General features: G+C 38.4%; 1 long non-coding RNA gene and 1 pseudogene across 1 annotated transcript in view; both read right to left on the bottom strand.

The window, feature by feature from the left end:
- LOC138314108 (uncharacterized) overlaps positions 1-20,444 on the bottom strand; it is a 125,671-nt gene that overhangs the window by 78,756 nt on the left and 26,471 nt on the right. The window lies entirely within an intron of this gene.
- LOC138316845 (uncharacterized) lies at positions 11,349-13,546 on the bottom strand (annotated as a pseudogene).

Raw genomic sequence — 20,444 nt, 5'->3', positions numbered from 1 at the left:
CATTGGTGTAGCAATCAATTCTTGATTAGTCATGTCTTCTTAATACACTGTAAAACACGAACAAAGTCCGTCCGTATATATATATATTTAAATTGTCCCGTTCTAACATCCTGATATTAAACAATTACCGTGTACGGAGAATAACGTGTGAAGTCATGGGAAAGTTCTTTTACAGCTAGTCACTTAAGATGTATAGTATTTAAGTGTTAAACAGTTAATGACACAGTCTGTCATTTGATCAGCCCAACACTGGCGTCAATAACACGCTATTACCACACACGTGTGGCCGGTAAATAAAGTGTAGTCTCGCACCACACCATCTATTTACACATTAAGACAATACTTGTCCTCCAAGTTCTTTTTTTCTGTAAATTTAAAATGACAACAAGAACAGTTCAATCCTGTGTACTAGTGGTAGATAACTTTCAAGCCTTCACTACATTAAAGGATACGTATCATTATATAACATACATTGTGTAAGTTTTTTTTTATATTATACCACCTTATTATATCACTACAGAAGACTATACAGAACACCTGTATTACACCTGTGTTGTACTACGGTGATAAAGGTAATCAACTTCATTAATCTACCTGTCAATCTCAATAACGATATCATTTACATATCTTTTCAACATGAACAAGGAAATAGTTAATACAATGTATTATAAAAGAAAGTAAATGTTTGTATAAAATCGAAACCACGAAACAGCAACGTTCTGGCAATGGTTGTTTACAGTTTTTACAGTCACATTGAAAGTGTTATCTAAAGTTTCGGAACATACCAAACAGACATGTTCACGATGTGGTATAATAAAGCACACTTCAGTAGCCTCTACAGCACACGCATACGGACAAAATACCATACAGATACCGCATGAGTTCCTCTATACCGCAGCCTCCCAATGACACTGGCTATCGATGGGATGTTAAATCTTATACACCAAACCAAATAAATCAATATACCTACAGTCTTTGACAACTGATATATTATATGACATAATGCAAATTAATTATGAGAACGGTGATCATGGCTAGTCAAGCCACAAGCGTTTGGCTCTATAGACATTTTTCTCTCTATATATGTAATACTGTGACACAGAGAAAAATGTCTATAGAGCCAAACGACTGTGGTCAAACGGGTCGTGCTTAGCAGTAACGTGTAGTATTGTATAACATGTTGAAATCTGATATTTGCGTGATTGTTAAGAAATATTTTTTAATATGTAAGAGTCTAGTAAAACTCACTTTTGGGGTACGACGTTAGCCTGAGATAACACTTACCCAATAAAAGGAGCTTCACTTCCCGAGCTGATCGGTGTTTATCTGAACGGAGTTCTTTATCAATCCGTTTCGATTCTTTCTCCTCGGTAGTAAGAGCACATCCCATTGTAAATTAATGTTTTCTCTTCAATGTAATACAATTATGATGAAATACACCCACAACACGTTAAAAAAACTTCCTCGATAATTCCAACATGTTTCCCGTCGAATACTCCATCCCAATTGTAAACTACATCGTTTTTAAGCTAAATAAACAAATAAATACAAAGTATTGTTCTCAAATAACCTGCTGAAGTTCCTAAACAGGTCAACCGATTCCTGTAGGCGTGTCCGACTTTCCCTGAAATATAACTTCCTGCGTTAATCGTCCTTCGGTGGTATGCAGGTCCCTGGTCGTCAGAATATGAAACTTTTCCGCTATATGTTTAATACACTCACTCTGACGATAATGACTAATTTTTACACTCTGTTGTGACTGATCCAATCGTTGATCTCTATTGTAAATATTGTGTGCCCGAGCGTTATAGACAGCCAGTTACCTATCCCCGTTAAGGAATAAAGTAAAGAAAAGCAAATAGAGATGAATTCAATTTCTTCCTTTTCCGGTTAAGTGTTGTGAAGTGTATCTATATACATATATAATATGTGTGTTAACCATGTATACACGTGTGGGAATTATCGCCCCTCTCACGTGGTCAGAATCTTTAAGTAGGCATAATCATAAATATCAAAACGATGAGAAACAAATACATGACGAGAGACACGTAAAAAAATAAACGTTTTCAAAAATGAAACAGCATTTCAGCAAAGAGAAATAGTAATCAGTTACATACAGTTTTCATTTAAAACACACATCCGTTAATGTTGGTTGTGTAACACCACACTTACAAGTGTTGCTTAGAGTTATACAACAAAATTTACATTTAAAATAGCAGCTTTATCACGATTATCGTCTTAACCATCTATGCTAATCAATTTCTCCTTTAACGCACATTTAAGTTGTCGAGATCGATTTCAGGATGGTGTATATATCAAATTCTCCAGCCATATTCCGGAATGGAAACATAGTACACGCATTAGCAGTTATACAGTGTGGTAACGATCCTGTGATCTGACCTTAACTCCTCTCATCATATAAAATGTCTGTGTACGTCGGCTTGCAATGTCAATACCTGAAAAAAGTAATTTCAATAGACAGAAGTTAGTGTTTCGTTTCATTTGGTTTTGTTTTGTGATCGATTATTTTGCCGTAACAGTATCAAGTAACCATTTTATACGTAAATATGATGCTGTGTCTATAATATCAATAAATTATATTGTTTTCATACCAAACCCGACTTTCCGATTGACACTACCCTTATAAAGTCATCATCCTCATGTCGTGAAATAGAAAAAGTCAGTTTAAAAAGGCATTTAGATACATTAAATCGATGGGCAAAAACGTGGCTTGTTTCATTTAATCCTAATAAAACTGAGGTAATTTTTATATCAAATTTTGATGACATTTACGAAAATTTGGATTTAAAATGGTCTGATCACATCTATGAAATTTATAAATCAGTTATGAAAAAAAATATCTTAAGGAAAATCCAATATATGTTTATGCGCGATGCTCTTTTAAGAATTTATAAGTCTTTTATTTTACCTGTTCTTGAATATGCATGTGAAGTTTGGGACGGATGCTCTCAGGCTGATTCAGATAAATTAGAGCGGGCTCAGGGTGAAGCAGCTAGAATTATTACCGGGTTACAGTGTTATACTAGAAATGAATCATTATGTTTTGAAACAGATTTGAAACCCCTTTCGGACAGAAGAGCTAAAACAAAACTACAATTACTCTCTAAGATAAACAATAACATGACTCCAAGTTATCTATCAAACTTATTACCTCATACAGTAGGCAATAACAGTCCTTATACTTTAGGAAATAGTGAAAGTTTCCAAATTCCAAATTATCGACTATCTGCTACAACAAAATCTTTCTTTCCCACTACTTTACATGTAAGAAGCTGGAACATTTTAGATACCAATGTTAAATCCTTACCTGTTCCTTCCTTTAGACTAGCTCTTTCTCAACCTATTTCTACTAGTCTACCATGCTATTTTAATTATGAAGAAAGAAAATTTTATATTATACATACTAAATTAAGTCATCAGTGTAGTTCTCTAAAAGATGACCTTTTCCGTGTAAATTTGGCACCAAATTCTATTTGTATAAATTGTGGCTACACTTGTGAAAATGCTAACCATTTCTTTTTTTAATGTCAAAATTATGCTGCTGTCCGTACAGAAGTGCTCCAAGTTTTAAATGATCTAGATATACAAGTAAATATAAATTCATTACTTTACGGAAATTAAAACTTGGATTTGAATGTAAACTGTCATGTATTTGAACTTGTGCAATCATTTATAAAGTCCAACAGAAGATTTTGAACATTACATAATATCACAATATATAGTATATCTTGTTATTATATACTCTGATAAATTCAATTATTATCTATACCTATTGTATGTATGTCATAACCTGTAAATATTTCATGTTGACTGGAGAAGGCTTCTTAAGTTGAAATAACGTGAGTTCCACCTTTTGATATAGTACTGCGCTCTGGCCCTACACCAGACATCTAATTATCATAATGTCTACGTCTGGTGCCAGGGCCAGACTATCTCGGGCTATAACCTCGATAGCAATAATCGGACTACTGGTCCCGTCGCTTGGCATGACACTGATCAAGGCAAGACTTATTCAGCCACTTCTATTTTTCAGTGCCGATATCTACTACCTTGTCGATGTTAACAGCTCGACGTTCAGGACCAAATGTTCGTGGATGTTGGTTGGTTTGGTTGTTTAAAGTCCTGATTTAGGTGACAACCTCTACTCTGGACTTGTTAGTAACCAGGGGTTATTTCCTCCTCCTTTCTCAACACGGGCTTGGGACCGGCTATGGCGGAGTTTTCCAACAAGTCCCGCAGCTCCCTGCCTTTTATACTCCGAGAGAAAGCAGCGCATCTAGCGACAACCCTAGAAATTATCTCGGAGCTCCTCGATTGTAACTAATGAATATAAATATCCCTGACGAACTGGTCGGACAGTTGAAAAATATTTACACCAATATCAAAAATAACTACTTACAAAATACAGGCTTGGATAGTGCATCTGTCCTTATTGCCCACATAGCCACCCTTCGTACCTGATACTTGATACCTCTTCGTAGACGTCAATCGTTAGCTGATATCAGCTAATTCTTGAGCGTTTTGTGTTGATAACTTTCTGTTATCCGGTTGCACAGAATAAAAACTAGATAAAACTTAAGGTGTACTTTACAGCCTTGCTTATTCAAGCGATTTTAAAAACATTTGGGATTTGGGAGGGAGTTCATCAGATCCACCACTCGCCGACTAAAGATCCCTTGTGTTACTGAGGTCCTACTCTTGTATAGTTCCATAGATTTCCTCTAGTTCTAGTGAGTGACTGTGTAAATAAATTGTTCTTATCTAATTTTGACAGGTCGTTTAACATTTTATACACTTCTACAACATCGTTGCGTTTTCTTCTTTTTAAGTCTTTCGTGGTATGATAGGTCTTGTATAGTATGTACTCTTTTAGTGGCTCTCCGCTGGACATTTCCATTATGTATTTGGTCTTTTACTAATGTTGGAGACCACATTTGAGTTGCATATTCTAAATGGGGCCTAATAAGACTTTTGTAGAGTGATAAGAACATTAGTTATATTAATGTATAAGAAAGTTCTAAAAATGAAACTTATGATACTATTTGCTTTTTTTACCTACTGACTTACATGTTGGCTGAATTTTAAGTGTTTGTCAAATGTCACGCCTAGGTCTTTCTCTGTGAGTACTTTTGTATTTGTTCACCTGAAGGAAGTATGTAAACAGAGTTTTGTGTTAGGTTACTAATATCGAGGTGTTTTTGTATTTTGTTGTGTGAAGTGTCATTTTTCAGTCTTGAGTCTATTTGACTATGTTATTTATATCGTACTGTTACTCTTCTTATCCTGTGCTATCAGCGTTGTTCTTGAACAGCTTAGAGTCGTCAGCATAGAGTTTCATGACACTATGGTTAACGACATCTGGCAGATCGTTAATATAAATCAAGAATAGGACTGGACCCAGTATACTACCCTGGGGTACACCGCTAGTTACCTTAACCAAACTGGAATTTTCACCCTGTATGACTACACATTGTTTTAAGTCTGTCAGGAAGTCATTTATCAATTCCAGTACGTACTTTCCCAGCGACCCAGTAACCTTGGAGTTTTTGTATTAAGTGGTTGTGAGGAACTATGTCAAACGCCTTACTGGAGTCTAAATAGATGGTATCAACATTTTCTCCTGTATCAATGGCTTCGGCCGGACTCTCCGTTACTTCTAGTAGGTTCGTTGTACATGATTTTTGTAGTGTTATCAATGAGTAACACATAAATATATTAAGTGTGTGGTTCGTTATCTATCCAATTAGGTCCAGCGAGGAACCGTCTGCTAGATCAACTACCCAGGTGTTACCCTATGACCCTTGTGTCATGTTTATGATGATGGGAACCGTGTGAATGTATCTAGAACAATAATGTAGATTGATTCAGATTAAAACTTGTAGAGCTAGAGTAAACAGTCTCCGAGTCGTATGTAACATAACATGGTGGCAGCGGTAAACTAAGAAAAACCACTAATGAAAACGTAATTGTTGCAGTTATATTGACACAATGGCTTCCTTCCAATTTACTAATCCGGACAAGTTGGACTTCTCGAAACCTGAAAACTGGGAAAAATGGTTTTAGAGATTTGAGCGATTTCGCCAAGCTTCGGGATTAGCTGAGAAGGATGAGGCGATTCAAATCAGCACTCTGATATACTCAATGGGAAGTGAGGCAGATGACATTTTCACATCACTTAGCCTAACGGAAGCCAACAGAAAGAAATGGAAGAATGTGGTGGAGAAATTCAACGAACATTTCATTCCCAAAAGGAATATCAAATTTGAACGTTCCAAGTTTAACCTCAGAAAACAGGAGGAAGGAGAAACAGTAGACAGTTTCGTCACTGCCCTTCATGTTCTCGCAGATCATTGCAACTTTGGTGCACTGCATGATGAAATGATACGAGACCGTATTGTTGTCGGAGTTCGGGACCACAAAGTCTCAGAAAAAATGCAGTTAGACGCAAAACTAACACTGGAAAAGGCTGTTGCCTATGCAAGACAAAGCAAAGCTGTTAGAAGACAACAAGCCATAGTAAGAGGGACAGAGAACTCCAGCCAGGAAACCACAGAAAACACTGTGAACAGAGTAAAACAAAAATATGTCCGACCAAAAAACAAAGAACCAGACCTACGCAAAACAGCAACATTTCCCAGCCAAGCGGACAATGGGTTGCAAACGATGCGGCAGTTTTAAATCTCACGGCAGAGATAAATGTCCAGCACGGGATGCGAAATGTTTCAAGTGTGAGAAAACGGGACACTTTGCAAAATGTTTTTTGACCAAATCAACACTGGGAAACATCAATGGCAGAAAGGAAGACCAGGATTTCCTAGGAGCCGTGAACAAAGAAAAGAGTCACCCATGAATCACGAACATTAAAATAAAAAACGTGGACATTCCATTTAAAGTTGACACAGGAGCTGACGTCACAGTCATATCGGAGAGAGAACACCAGAAGATGAACAATGTGAAACTGTCAAAGTCCACGAAAAATTTACATGGACCAGGAAATTCAAAATTATGTGTTTTAGGCAAATTTCATTGTGAAATAGAATCTAGGGATAAAATAAGTATTGAGGAAATTTTCGTAGTCAAAGGACTATCACAGGCACTTCTGGGCAGACCAGCAATACAGGCATTCGGGATAATAGAAAAGGTAAATATATCTATTGTTCACGAAAAATTACCAAACGCGACATTCGTGAATGATGACGCAAAATACCGCGCGGAATTTCCCAAACTTTTCACTGGTCTTGGCAAAACAGAATGGGAATATAAAATTAAGTTAGACAGTAACGCTCAGCCTTACTCTCTATCCGTTCCGCGCAGGGTACCGATACCCTTGATGACAAAAGTCAAAAATGAGTTGGAAAGAATGGAAAAACTAGGGGTCATTTCAAAAGTTGACGAACCAACCGAATGGTGCGCGGGTATGGTTGTTGTACCAAAACCAAACGGAGAGATACGCATTTGTGTTGATTCGACCAAATTAAATAATTCAGTCAAGCGCGAAAATCATCCGTTACCGTCGGTAGAAGAATCGTTAGGTCAATTGTCAGGAGCCAAGATTTTTTCTAAACTAGACGCAAACTCAGGGTATTGGCAGATAAAGCTAGCACCAGAATCACGTCCAAATTAACAACATTTATAACACCATTCGGCAGATTCAGTTTCAATCGCCTACCTTTCGGGATAAGTTCAGCATCTGAATTTTTCCAAAAGAGAATGTCAGAAATGCTACAGGGTCATGAGGGCGTCCTTTGTCATATGGACGACATACTCATATATGCTCCAACCCTAAAAGAGCATGACAAGCGGTTAGAAAAGGTTTTGAAACTGCTAGAAAAAACGGGCATAACGTTAAACAAGAAATGCGAGTTCGCAAAACCGAGAGTTAAGTTTCTCGGTCAGATTATAGATGCTGATGGATGTAGAGTTGATCCTGAAAAGGCTGAGGCTATTGTGAAAATGAACACACCAGAAAATGTGTCTGATGTGCGCAGATTGCTTGGTATGATAAATCAGCTAAGCAAATTCTCACCAAATTTGGCAAACAAAACAGAACCTCTTAGAGCACTCATGGCTATGGGGTGTATCTCATGAAAAATGTTTAGCCGAAATAAAACATGAACTGACAAGCTCACCCACTTTAGCTCACTATGATCCAAATAAAGACATAGTACTATCAGCTGATGCTTCATCATTTGGACTAGGCGCTGTGCTGCGACAAAAACACGGGCAAATACTCAAACCCGTAGCATACGCGTCTCGATCGATGACCGAAACTGAAAAACGGAATGCTCAAATAGAAAAGGAAGCGTTAGGCATAACGTGGGCTTGCGAAAAATTTCATTGCTACCTCATTGGAAAGAAATTCGAGGTTGAAACCGACCACAAACCGTTGGTACCGTTGTTAGGCACAAAAGACCTATCAGAATTGCTGCCGAGAATTCAGAGATTCAAAATGCGCTTAATGAGATTTCAATTCTCAATAGGCCATGTCGCGGGTAAAAGCCTTTGTACCGCAGATACACTATCGAGATCTCCGGTAAACAAACCCTCAGAGCATGATATTGAACTTCAAGAGGAAGTTATGGCCTTTGTAGACCAGATGATAGAAAGCTTTCCAGCTTCAAAAGGTCGTCTGCCTCCCCTAGCCGCTTTAATGCTGTCCTCAGTATTTTTAACATCATCATTGTCGCTTTCGACCGGTTCCTTTGTGTCTAGAATTTCTCTACGTGACACTGATTTCACGGGTCTAGCGCCATTCACCAGTTGTACTTGATAAACTTTGTCCTGTAGTTTACCAACAACTTTATATGGTGTTGATTTCCAAGCATCTTGTATTTTGTTTCGTCCTTGAGGGTGGTTTCGAAGGAAAACTCTAGTTCCAATAGGAATATTATGTTCCTTTATATTCCTGTTCTTGTACTCTGATCTTTCTTATGCTTTCTTTTTCAGTGTTGCCTCTGCCAATCTTCTTGATTCCGACATACGACGATGATGTAGGTCTAACCAATCGCATCCGAATAGTAGATAAAATGGCGACATCTCCGTTGACGCGTGCGGCGTTAAGTTGTAATTGTGTACCAATTCCTGTAGATATTCGGGCCATTTCCGTTTTTTCTCCGGCGGTAAGGTTTTTAATAGATTATGCATTGTTCTATTAAAGCGCTCGCATTGAGCATTTCATTCCGGATTACACGGTGTTGTCCGCGATTTGGTAACGTTGTAGATGTTACACAACTCCTCAATGACGTTACTTTCGAAATTTCTACCCATACCACTATGGATTCGGTTTGGTATGCCAAATTTCCAAAACCAGTCTTTGACAAGAATCTTTGTCACTGTAGTTGCTTTTTGATCTTTAGTTGGAATGGCGGCGGAAAATTTCGTAAAAACGTCTGTTATCACCAACACATTTTCTCGTCCATCTGATGCTTTCTCTAGTTGCGTTAAGTCCATAGCAACAACTTCCATTGGCTGGAAAGCTAAGAGATGCGCCATTGGTGGCTTAATTGTTGGTACAGGCATCTTTGCTACCATGCAACGCTCACATTGTTTTATCCATTTCTGAACGTCGCTTTCCATTCCAGACCAGTAACATCGCTTTTTGACTAAGGACACGGTGCGCTCAATTCCTTGATGACCTGATAAATTGTGTAACGATTCCAGGATTGTAGGCCTCATGGATTCAGGTGTAATAAATAAGAAGTTATTACCAACTTCTGGGTCCATAACTCTGTACCATAGAATTCCATCCTCTTCAACTAATCGATCTCATTTACGCAGGCTCTTACGAGCATGATTTGGCTCTTGACGTAGTTGTCTTTCCGTCGGTTTGTGTCCAGTCTTCCACCATTTCAAGACTTTTCCGATATTTTCGTCGTTGACTTGACGCGAATGAAGTTCTGTCCTAGAGTATTCCGGAAAGGTTAACGTTGTTGCCAGTTGTTCATTTGATGTAACTGTTACTTTATCCCGACATTAACGTTATGTAGCTCGTTTGACACGGATGTTGTTTTGGTCACGTGTTGTAGTAGCTTGTCCGTTTCCTCCATTACTCTAGGTTTCCTACTGAGTGAATCAGCATTTGCATCCGACTTTCCTGAGCGATATTTGATCCTAAAGTCAAATTGTGCTAATTGTGAAGCCCAACGCATTTCTGTTGCTCCTAATTCTGCTGTTTTAAGGTAACTCAGAGGATTGTTGTCAGTGTAGACGATAAACGGACGTCCTAAGAGATAGTCCCTAAATGTGTTGGTAATCGCCCATTTCATTGCCAATAGTTCTAATTTCATTGAACTGTAATTGTCCATATTCCTCTCTGCCGGTTTTAAACTTCGCGATGCGTATGCAATGACGACTTTCCGGTTTCCTTGATTCTGAGATAATACAGCTCCTAAGCCTTCATAACTAGCATCCGCTTCAACAATAAATTCTTTGCTGAAATCTGGGTAACCTAATATTGGTGCTCCAATTAGGCGTTGTTTTAAAGTTTGAAATGCTTCTTCTGCTTTATCATTCCATTTTTCCGTGAAACGACGTTTATCCGTTGTTGGTTTCCTTTTCTTTTTGTCCTGTCTAGTAAGTAATTCGTGCAATGGAGCAGCGATTCGTGAGAATCCTTCAACATAACGACGATAGTATCTACATAGTCCTAGGAACGACCGAAGTTCTTTTTCGCTGGTTGGTGTTTTCCATTCTGAAATTGCTTTTGGTTTGCCGGGGTCGGTCTCAATCCCGCGTTCAGAAACCACGTGTCCAAGGAACTGTGTTTCTGTTTTAAAGAAATGGCATTTACTGCTTTTCATCTTGAGCCCGTGTTCCTTTAATCTGCTGAAGACATATTCCAAACGTCGTAAATGTTCTTCTATCGATGGTGAGAACACCAATATATCGTCCAAATAGATAAGCAGGAGATCAAAATTGGCTTCCGCCATGCAGGCTTCCATCAACCGTTGAAAAGTCGCAGGACTATTACAGAGCCCCATCGGCATCCTGTTGTACTCGTACAGTCCTCCTGTACCAACACGAAATGCATTTTTGTGACTGTCTCTCTCATCAATTGCAACTTGATAATATCCTTGCTCTAAGTCCATAGAACTAAACTATTTTGCTCCATGCAGTGCGTCTAAAGCTTCCGCTATACGTGGCAGTGGATATGCGTCTTTGACGGTTTTGTCATTCAAAAGGCGATAATCAACACACAGTCGCAAGCTACCGTCCTTTTTCCGTACTAGTACTACTGGCGCAGCATACGGACTTGTGCTCTCTTTGATGATATTTTGTTGTAAACATTTGTTGATATGTTCTCTGACTTCCTCCATTTGATGAGGTGGTATACAACGATGAGCTACTTTGATGGGAACGCCGTCCGTAGTTTGAATCCGATGTTTTATGAGATCGGTTAATCCCAAATCTTCATCACCCTGACAGAAACAGTCTTTGTACTTGTAGAACAATTGTGCAACCTGTTTCTCTTGTTCAGGTGTTAAGTCCACATTTCCAACGTCTACAGTAAAGGGTAGTTGCTCTAACTTTGTAATTTCCGGCGGAACGGAATCAATTTCCATAGATTCGAGTCGCACATTTATTTCTGACTCTGTTACTTCCACGTCGCATTTCGTTGAAGTCTGGCATTCGGTGAAGCTGTCAACAACATGTTCTATCCCGATACGGCTTTTCTGTGGTAACCAAACATCTTCATTACCCAGATTGACAACTCTTACAGGTACTTTTCCGTTAGTGACTTCGCTAAAGGTGTCTACTACAACAATGTTCTTTGGTAACGAGCCACTATTTCCCTGTATAGCTTGGATTGCAACGGTATACGGTTTGTTGCACTTGGATTGACGAGTTGTGCCCCTTACAACCTTCATGGAGTATGCGGGTAATTTTATTGGCTGATTCCCGGGGATTTTTACGAAACTAACATGGTCATTCATCGCGGTCGTAGATATCTCATAGAGAGACAATATCTCCATCCACGGTTGATTAGTGGTACCTATATCCGTTGTCGACTTTGCCTTGCTGTCAGTTTCGACCCTTTCCTTCATTATTTTGAAGAAATTACTCCCCAACAATCCCGGAACCTTTTCTTTCCGCTTAATGCCGTTTAAGTCCGATGGATCCTTGACCACCAACACTCCAACTCCAGATACCTTCCGATCGGCAACATCTATATCGACCTCGACATATCCAATATATGGAACCTCCAGTTCGTTAGCACCCGTAACTCGCATCCATTTAGTTACATCTATCAACTTCGATTTCTTCCCAACAAGTTTCCTGAAGAAGTTCTCTGTGATAGTTGAAATTTGTGATCCCGTATCGAGCAAACACCTGACTTGTTCACCTTCTATTGATACGTCTAACTCTGGACATTCTCCCACAGCGTTTCTGAGTACAGTCTGCTTTATTCTGGAGTCAAGATTGTCTTCCCCCACTGTCTGACTCCCTATAGTGGGTTCTGGGAGTTTAAACTCTCCTTGGTGGTCTCTCGCTTTTGATAAGTCTTAGTTTGCCCCTTTCCATGTTGGCTGTGTTGTTGTTTTGGTCTTCGCTCGGTAGGGCATTCCTTACTTATGTGACCACGACCTCCACAGTTGTAGCATTTAGTAGCCCCTCTACCTTGACCAGTTCCTTGTACGCCATCCCTAGGCCTACTTTTAATGATGTTAGCCAATTCATCTATCTGCTGCTGCTGTTTGGCTAACATTTCTTGTTGATTTTTTAGCATGGCTGTTATCTCTGTTGGTGCGAAAGTTTCCTTCGTTTTCTGCTCCTCACTGGTGACGGTAACATCATGCTCAAACACAGACGCCCCTTTACCACGACTTCTAGGCGTTTCGTCTTCGGTCCATCTCAAAATCTGCTGCCGGAAGTCTGTAAATGTTAGGTCTCTGTGCTCGAATGAATACCGTCGCATCTCCCGACGAAGCTGAATATCTGTCACTCCGTCGGTAAGCCGTTCTTTTAACATCAGATCCCTATCTCCAACCATGTCTTTATCTTTTTTTACTATTCTGTCCATTATTTTCATCAGGGCTAGTGAATACTCCTGGATCGTCTCTCCCTTGTTCTGATTTCTCTGATAAAAAATTTGTTACAGCTGTCCGACAGTCTCCGCTTCTTGGAACGTTGTCCTTATTATATGCAATATTTTCGTTGGTGTTGATTTTTCTGTTTCTGGTCTAATACGAACTTCATCTTTTGCTTGTCCCTGTAGGTGATCATACAAGAATTCGCATTGTTCATCTCGTCCAGAGATCGTTTTCAGGTGATGCAAAGCATCCTCAATCCACTCTTCAGCCGTTGGGTCCGTTTTTTTCAAAGGCCTGCCAAAGAATTTCTCCAATTTCCTATTTTTGTTGACGTAAACAGTCTTAAGATGTCTTGAGACCGTTTCCTCCAGTTCTTGTTTTGCTAGTTGCAGGTCTTTTTCTAACCGATCAGCACGCGCACTTTGGGCATCTAATCTCTCCACTTTCTTCCGTAATTCGTCCAATGCTGCCGATAATTCCTCTGAGTTCGACATTTTTACGGTCCGTTATAATAGTCTCTCAACACGTAAAGATGATACGCAAAGCACACAGCATTATGGAATTTGGCATCGGAAGTAGCGAGAAACACCCCACATAACATCCAATACACAAACCCTAGTTCTGTAACTTAGCGCACAATTGTTAACGATAACAGTCAATGTACATACGTACAAGCAAGCGTCTCATCCACACATGAGCTAGGATCGGTGTTGGATGTACTCCATCTTTTAGTAGCTTCCTATTTAGCGTGTAAGAGTGTTGCTTTCCTTTGCCCTTTCTGTTGTTAAGTACATCCGACGCGAATTTCGGTGATATGAAATCAGCTGATGTATTCAATGTCCGAATATGCGTATTAACTGCGTTTATTCTCGTTACCAATTCTTGGTCCTGTTGTTTGAATTTGTCAGTATTACAACGGCACTTCATACATTCCATTCTGAAATCGAGTAGTGGGGCAGTTCCAAGAAATCTAATCACACTTGGGAATGTCTTGCAGTAATTCACAATCTGAGTATAGTTGGATTTGATATCGTGTAAGGCTTCTTCCGTGGTGTTATGTGCTAACTCTATGGTGTTTTTAACGCAATTTTTCTGCTTAGGTCGCAGGTTCCCAACCAAACATAGAGTGTAACCTGGCGATGTTTTCCCAAAACAGATGGTAAATGTTTCTTCAGGAAGTCCAATTGGCTCATGATCAATGTCTTTGCTCCACCTTAATACCACCATACGATATTTATATTGACATCATCTATATGATCCTTTATATACGATGCTTTGCTGTCACTCAAAACTATGGCCACGCTATATGCTGAGTCATATCCGCATTTGGTCTAGTGAAAGGCCTGGCCAAAAATTTCCTAAGTTTAGATTCGCTCATGAATAATATATAGATGTATGAAATGAAGAGAAAGAACGACAACTCTGTTATAACAGAGTTTTCGTTCTAGAACGAAATGTTAACACGGCTAAATAAACCTATCAACCTGCTTATTTTCGCGATTTGAGTAATAAGGAAACCCAACGATATTTTTGCTGAAATTGTGAATGTAAGCTAAACTCGGCGTGATCTATCGATTGAAGTAATCACCTTAGCTGTGAAAATTCAAAATGACGAGATATTTTGATGTAAAACCTCCAAAATCGACATTTTGACCACTGGTTTCTGTTTAATTCGTCCTAGTAAATTAACTAATAAAGCTGACATGCTAGAACTTTACATATAAAAGGTCCTTACATTTCTGAACAAAACGGTATTTCTGATTTTTGGAAATGTTACATATAACGGCCACAATACAGCCTTGAATATTGGTGGTATTTCGCAGGTTCTCGGTAAATTTCCACAACAGACGATATATTTCGGGGTCCCAGGCGCCTTCCTTCGGAGCTATTCTGAACGATTGGACCGGTAAATGTACCATTTAAAAATAAGTGATGTTTTTGAAATTTTCTGTAGAAGTGACTAAACATTATAAAATGAGTAAATAATGTATGCACAAATCATCAAATTTATGTTACAAAATGCGCCCAACAAGTGCAACAGTGAAATGAATCTGTTTGTACGGTGTCGAACGCACAAAATCATGGCGCAGACTATCGCGCCCCCTATAAGGAATGTGTATTGTTTGTATCCGGTTGAGTAAAAACGTTGAAGCCGCCTTGATGTTCAAGTTAAATCCGGCATTATCAGGTAAGTAATTGTTCATTTTACTCGTTATAGACATCAATATCATTATCGGTGGATATTAGTATTATCAGATATATTTAATTGTTTTTGTAGGCCTGCAAATATAACGTTAGGTACTGTTTACAGTCTGTTTATGATCACCATCGCGAGTGACTGTTTGACAACAGAACCATGCATGTGTTCTAAATCGTAGCTTAACAGCACGTAAACTGACAACTGTACCGACTTTGAGGCAGATGCCGTTTGAATATATGTATCTCCTAATATATTGTTTGAGCATATGATTAAATTGCTAGTAGTTAAACCATAAAGTCATGCACATATCGTTTCGGTAGTGCGTAGGCTCACATGTAACGTAGCTTCGTTACATGTCATTTCGGTACATGCGGAAGTCTTTTCGGTATCATAAAGTGAACATGGCGAAATGACTTTCAGAAGGTACCGAAACGTCTTTAAGTAATCTGAATATTAGACAACTAAAGAAAACAAACCAGAAAAAATAAAAAATGGTAATAATGTAGTTTGACAATGGATATGATTAACATTATTACATGTAAGCTTAGATACGGACATTTGTATGCACTGCAGTTTTACATGACACATAATAATTGCTTAGGCTTAAGTTACTGTACAGACTGGGTGGGTGAGGTCAATAATGTTAATGAAAATTCATTTCACAATTTTTTGCTGTGTTGTGTATAGTGATACACAACTACATTTGTACTGCGTAATAATTAGGATGCCGACAGGAATCATCAGATTGACCCATGTTGTGAAAATTAGCATACATGTATAATATCACTCTGACCCATTTAGCAATGTTATATACGGTCATGTCATAAATGTTGTAAGACGAACGTTATTGTGGTGTCGTAGATATTAATGACGTCTGTGATGTTGTATGATTATCTCGGTTGACACGTCGAATCCAAGCCTGATTTCGCCACTCTTACATAAAACAGAATTGAAACTAAACAAAGCAATCCCAATTTTGACCCACAGCTTAAGCCCTGGCTATTCTCTCAAGGATTCAATAGGTCTAGAATTAAATAAACAAGTTTTCAAGAAAATTTGTAAGATTTTTCCTTCTAAAGGAAGTTGTTGATATCTTCTTGGTGCCCCTGGACTCTGATCTGGTGGTCATTTATTGAGGTCAAGGTGCGCTTCAAACTAAGCACCATGGATGCCCTATTTTCCTGCAGGGGCGTAGGAAACCGGGGTGGGGGGGGGAGGGGGCAAACATGTCTTTTTGCCCCCCCCCCCCATTTTCGCCGAGTGAAATGTTCTAAAAATGCACATTTGAAAGAAAAAAGGGTCCTCCTACACATTTTTGAACTTTTCAGAAAAATGTTCAAACCTTTAATAATGAAAATTCAATACACACGAACAAGACAAAAAAAGTCCATCAAGGGATTATACTATTTCAAAAAATGCTTCTTAAAAGATTTATTTGTTTATATGTCTTAGCAAGACAATCAGTTGATTATTATTTTGAGTTAAACAACAATGTGCCGATGGTGTGAATCCGGTATGTTCAGATCGAGCTGGGTTGCATAATGGTAAGACGACACTCACAATTATCATTTCTAAATGCAGGTAACTTTAAATCGAAAAATTATCATGTTAAGAACGCTTAAAAATCATCAAAATACAAAATCGTAATATTTTTTCTCAGGGGAAGACCCCCGGACCCCACAAAAGCCATAATCTCGCGCCTTCGGCAAATTCAACAAAATGCATCATAAAACTCATCTCGGCCATTCTAAATAGTAAAACTTTTTCCCCAGGGAGACCCCTGGACCCCCTCAAACACCAATATCTCGTGCCTACGGCACTCGCAAATTCAACAAAATACATTGTAAAACTCATCTCATCCATTGTAAAACTCATCTCATCCATTCTAAATCGTAATTTTTTTCCCGGGGTTAAACCCTCGGACCCTCCAAACACGAAAATCTTGCGCCTAAGGCGCTTGCAAATTCAACGAAATGCATCGTAAAACTCATCTCTGCCATTCTAAATAATAAAACAAAATAAAATAAAATGAAATATTGAGGACCTTTGCCCCACCCCACCCCCCCCCTATTACGTTTCATCTTCCTACGCCACTGTCCTGTCAGAATCACTGGAGTTTTGACTATGTTTCGATTAATACTAGTTATGTAATAAATATAATCTTACACTCATGGCTACATCATTTGAAATTTATTAAACTTAAATTTATAAAATTTGAAATACCACGAGCCTTTAAGGATATTTTGACATTTTATTTCCAAAATAACAACAGTTTTCTGGTGTTTTTTAGCTCACCTGGCCCGAAGGGCCGGTGAGCTTATGTCATGGCGCGGCGTCCGTCGTCCGTCCGTCCGTCAACATTTCCTTTAAATCGCTACTAGTCATAGAGTTCTGCATGGATTGTAACCAAATTTGGCCACAAGCATGCTTGGGGGAGGGGGAACAGAACTTGTATAAATTTTGGCTCTGACCCCCCGGGGGCAGGAGGGGCGGAGCCCAATTTGGGAAATAGAGGTAAATCCTTTAAATCGCTTCTAGTCATAGAGTTCTGCACGTATTGTAACCAAATTTGGCCACAAACATCCTTGGGGGAAGGGAAACAGAACTTGTATAAATTTTGGCTCTGATCCCCCGGGGGCAGGAGGGGCGGGGCCCAATAGGGGAAATAGAGGTAAATCCTTTAAATCGCTACTAGTCATAGAGTTCTGCACGTATTGTAACCAAATTTGGCCACAAACACCCTGGGTGGAAGGGAACAGAACTTGTATAAATGTTTGCTCTGACACCCTGGGGGGCAGGAGAGGTGGGGCCCAATAGAGGAAATAGAGGTAAATCCTTTAAATCGCTACTAGTCATAGAGTTCTGCATGGAATGTAACCAAATTTGGCCACAAACATCCTTGGGGGAAGGAGAACAGAACTTTGGCTCTGACCCCCTGGGGGCAGGAGGGGTGGGGCCCAATAGGGGACTTAGAGGTTAATATTAAAATTCCTTCAGAAAAGAAACAATGAACCTGTATTCAGAACATTACTAGGCATTACAAACCAGGTGAGCGATACAGGCCCTCTGGGCCTCTTGTTTTAAATATCATACAGTATCTAGGTAAAAGGAGAGGAGACCTAGTTATAACACTCACTATACAGTAGTGAATGTCAAACTTGTAACAGCCGTATCAGCTTTAGAAACCAGATAAATTTTGAATTTGAGAAATGTTTTCAAAATTTTTCTATATTTTTTTTTTTAAATTGATAACTTGAAAGCCATTTCGGTTAAGGTATAGACTTTTAATTATGATTTGCTTGCTGTTGACATTTTTTTCATCTGTGATGAATAACCTTCGAAACGGTAACTATTTTAAATTTTTTTTTGTTTGTTTAGTTTTACGTCCTATTAACAGCCAGGGTCATGTAAGGACGTGCCAGGTTTGTTGGTGGAGGAAAGCCGGAGTACCCGGAGAAAAACCACCGGTCAGCGGTCAGTACCTGGCAACTGCCCCACATGGGATTCGAACCCGCATCCCAGAGGTGGAGGGCTTGTGGTAATATGTCGGGACATCTTAACCACTCGGCCACCGCGGCCCCAAATTTTTTTTTTTTTTTTTCTTTTATATAAATTATCAGTATTTTTTTATTTAAGCATTGATGTCACTATTTTTTAATTTTATCGGGGTATGAAAAAAAAATTGTTTGCAAACTGTGTGAATCCGCGTAGCGGATTCTCACAAAAGTTTGCAAACAATTTTTCTTTTCATAACCCGATAAAATTAAAAAATAGTGACATCAATACTTATAATTAATTTTATACTCTATTTGATAAAATGAAGTATGTTTAAATGTAACATTACAGTGGTTTTTCAAGGGACTCTTTTTTCCGAATCAATACGCAACGTCAATGTCTCTATTGTGACGTCACGATAACGTCGGGGTTTCGCGCCATTCTCGGATTTTTTTTTCATAGTGGTATGCAAAAAAAATATTGGCCAATCAGAAAGCCAGATTTGGTATGAAAACAAAGAAAAATTAATTATATATATATATATAGGTAATCTTCCTCAATAAAAAATTAAATATGATTAATAAAACAAAAGAAAAGCATGAAAGATGTACCAAGTAATTCATTTCTGCGTATATATAAAAGCTACAAATAGATCCTTTAATGTGATGATTTATTAAACTGATTTTCATATCCTTCAGCAGTATCAAGGATTTAAAATAATTTAATTACCTGGTACCATATGTGTTCCAATTCGGATGTACAATTCGGATGTAGAATAGAGTTCTCTTTTTTTTTTATTAGTTTAACGTCCTATTAACAGCCAGGGTCATTAAAGGACGTGCCAGGTTTGATGGTGGAGGAAAGCCGGAGAACCTGGAGAAAAATTATCGACCAGCTGTCTGTACCTGGCAAATTCTCCACATAGGATTTGAACTTGTAACCCAGAGGTGGACGGCTTGTGGTAATATGTCGGGACATCTTTACCGTTAGGCCACCGTGGCCCCACGAATAGAGTTATCATAAAAGGTCTCATAAATGTTATGATAATTAGAAAGATTGGCACCTAATATAACCCATTACTCTAATTGCCGAACATGAAATTCCAATTAGCATTATACATTTCCAAGGCATTTCTTGATTAAAGCATTATATTGTTAAATATCTTATGTAAGTATGATCAGATGCATGTATACCATCAAGGGTTGAAAATGACAACTGACTTACTTGTAAAAGGGTACGTGGGTTTTAAATTAAAAACTTTATATTCTTTAAATGTTCCCATGAACAGTTTTCATTGGGATTGGATAAAGGGAGGTAATTGGCTTATTATTTTTTAAGGTATATTTTCTAGCAAAATGCTCAATATCACTAAAAGAATTGCGAAAACAGAGAAATGTATGTTTTGTTATGGATTGAGTATTCGGTCAGACCAATATTGTCTATATTTTGACATTTTTTTTTATCTACACGAGGAAAAACAGTTTCTTATTGATAAAATGGGGGTAGCAGAGACTTTTACATGATTATTCGTGATGTACATGTATAAGTACATGATATTTTTCAAATCTTTGATGCTATGTCATTATGAAACGATATAATCCATATTAAATGAATTCTGGTTATTTTAACTTTATTATAGCAGTAGTTTTTTTTTCTCTGTAAAAAACTGTTTAACATTTCTTGTTCTCTAAAATGTA

Source organism: Argopecten irradians, chromosome 2 (assembly GCF_041381155.1).
Source record: "Argopecten irradians isolate NY chromosome 2, Ai_NY, whole genome shotgun sequence".
In the NCBI taxonomy this organism is placed as follows: Eukaryota; Metazoa; Mollusca; class Bivalvia; order Pectinida; family Pectinidae; genus Argopecten; species Argopecten irradians.
The sequence above is the reverse complement of the archived record's forward strand: the minus strand, read 5'-3'. Positions and strand labels throughout refer to the sequence as shown.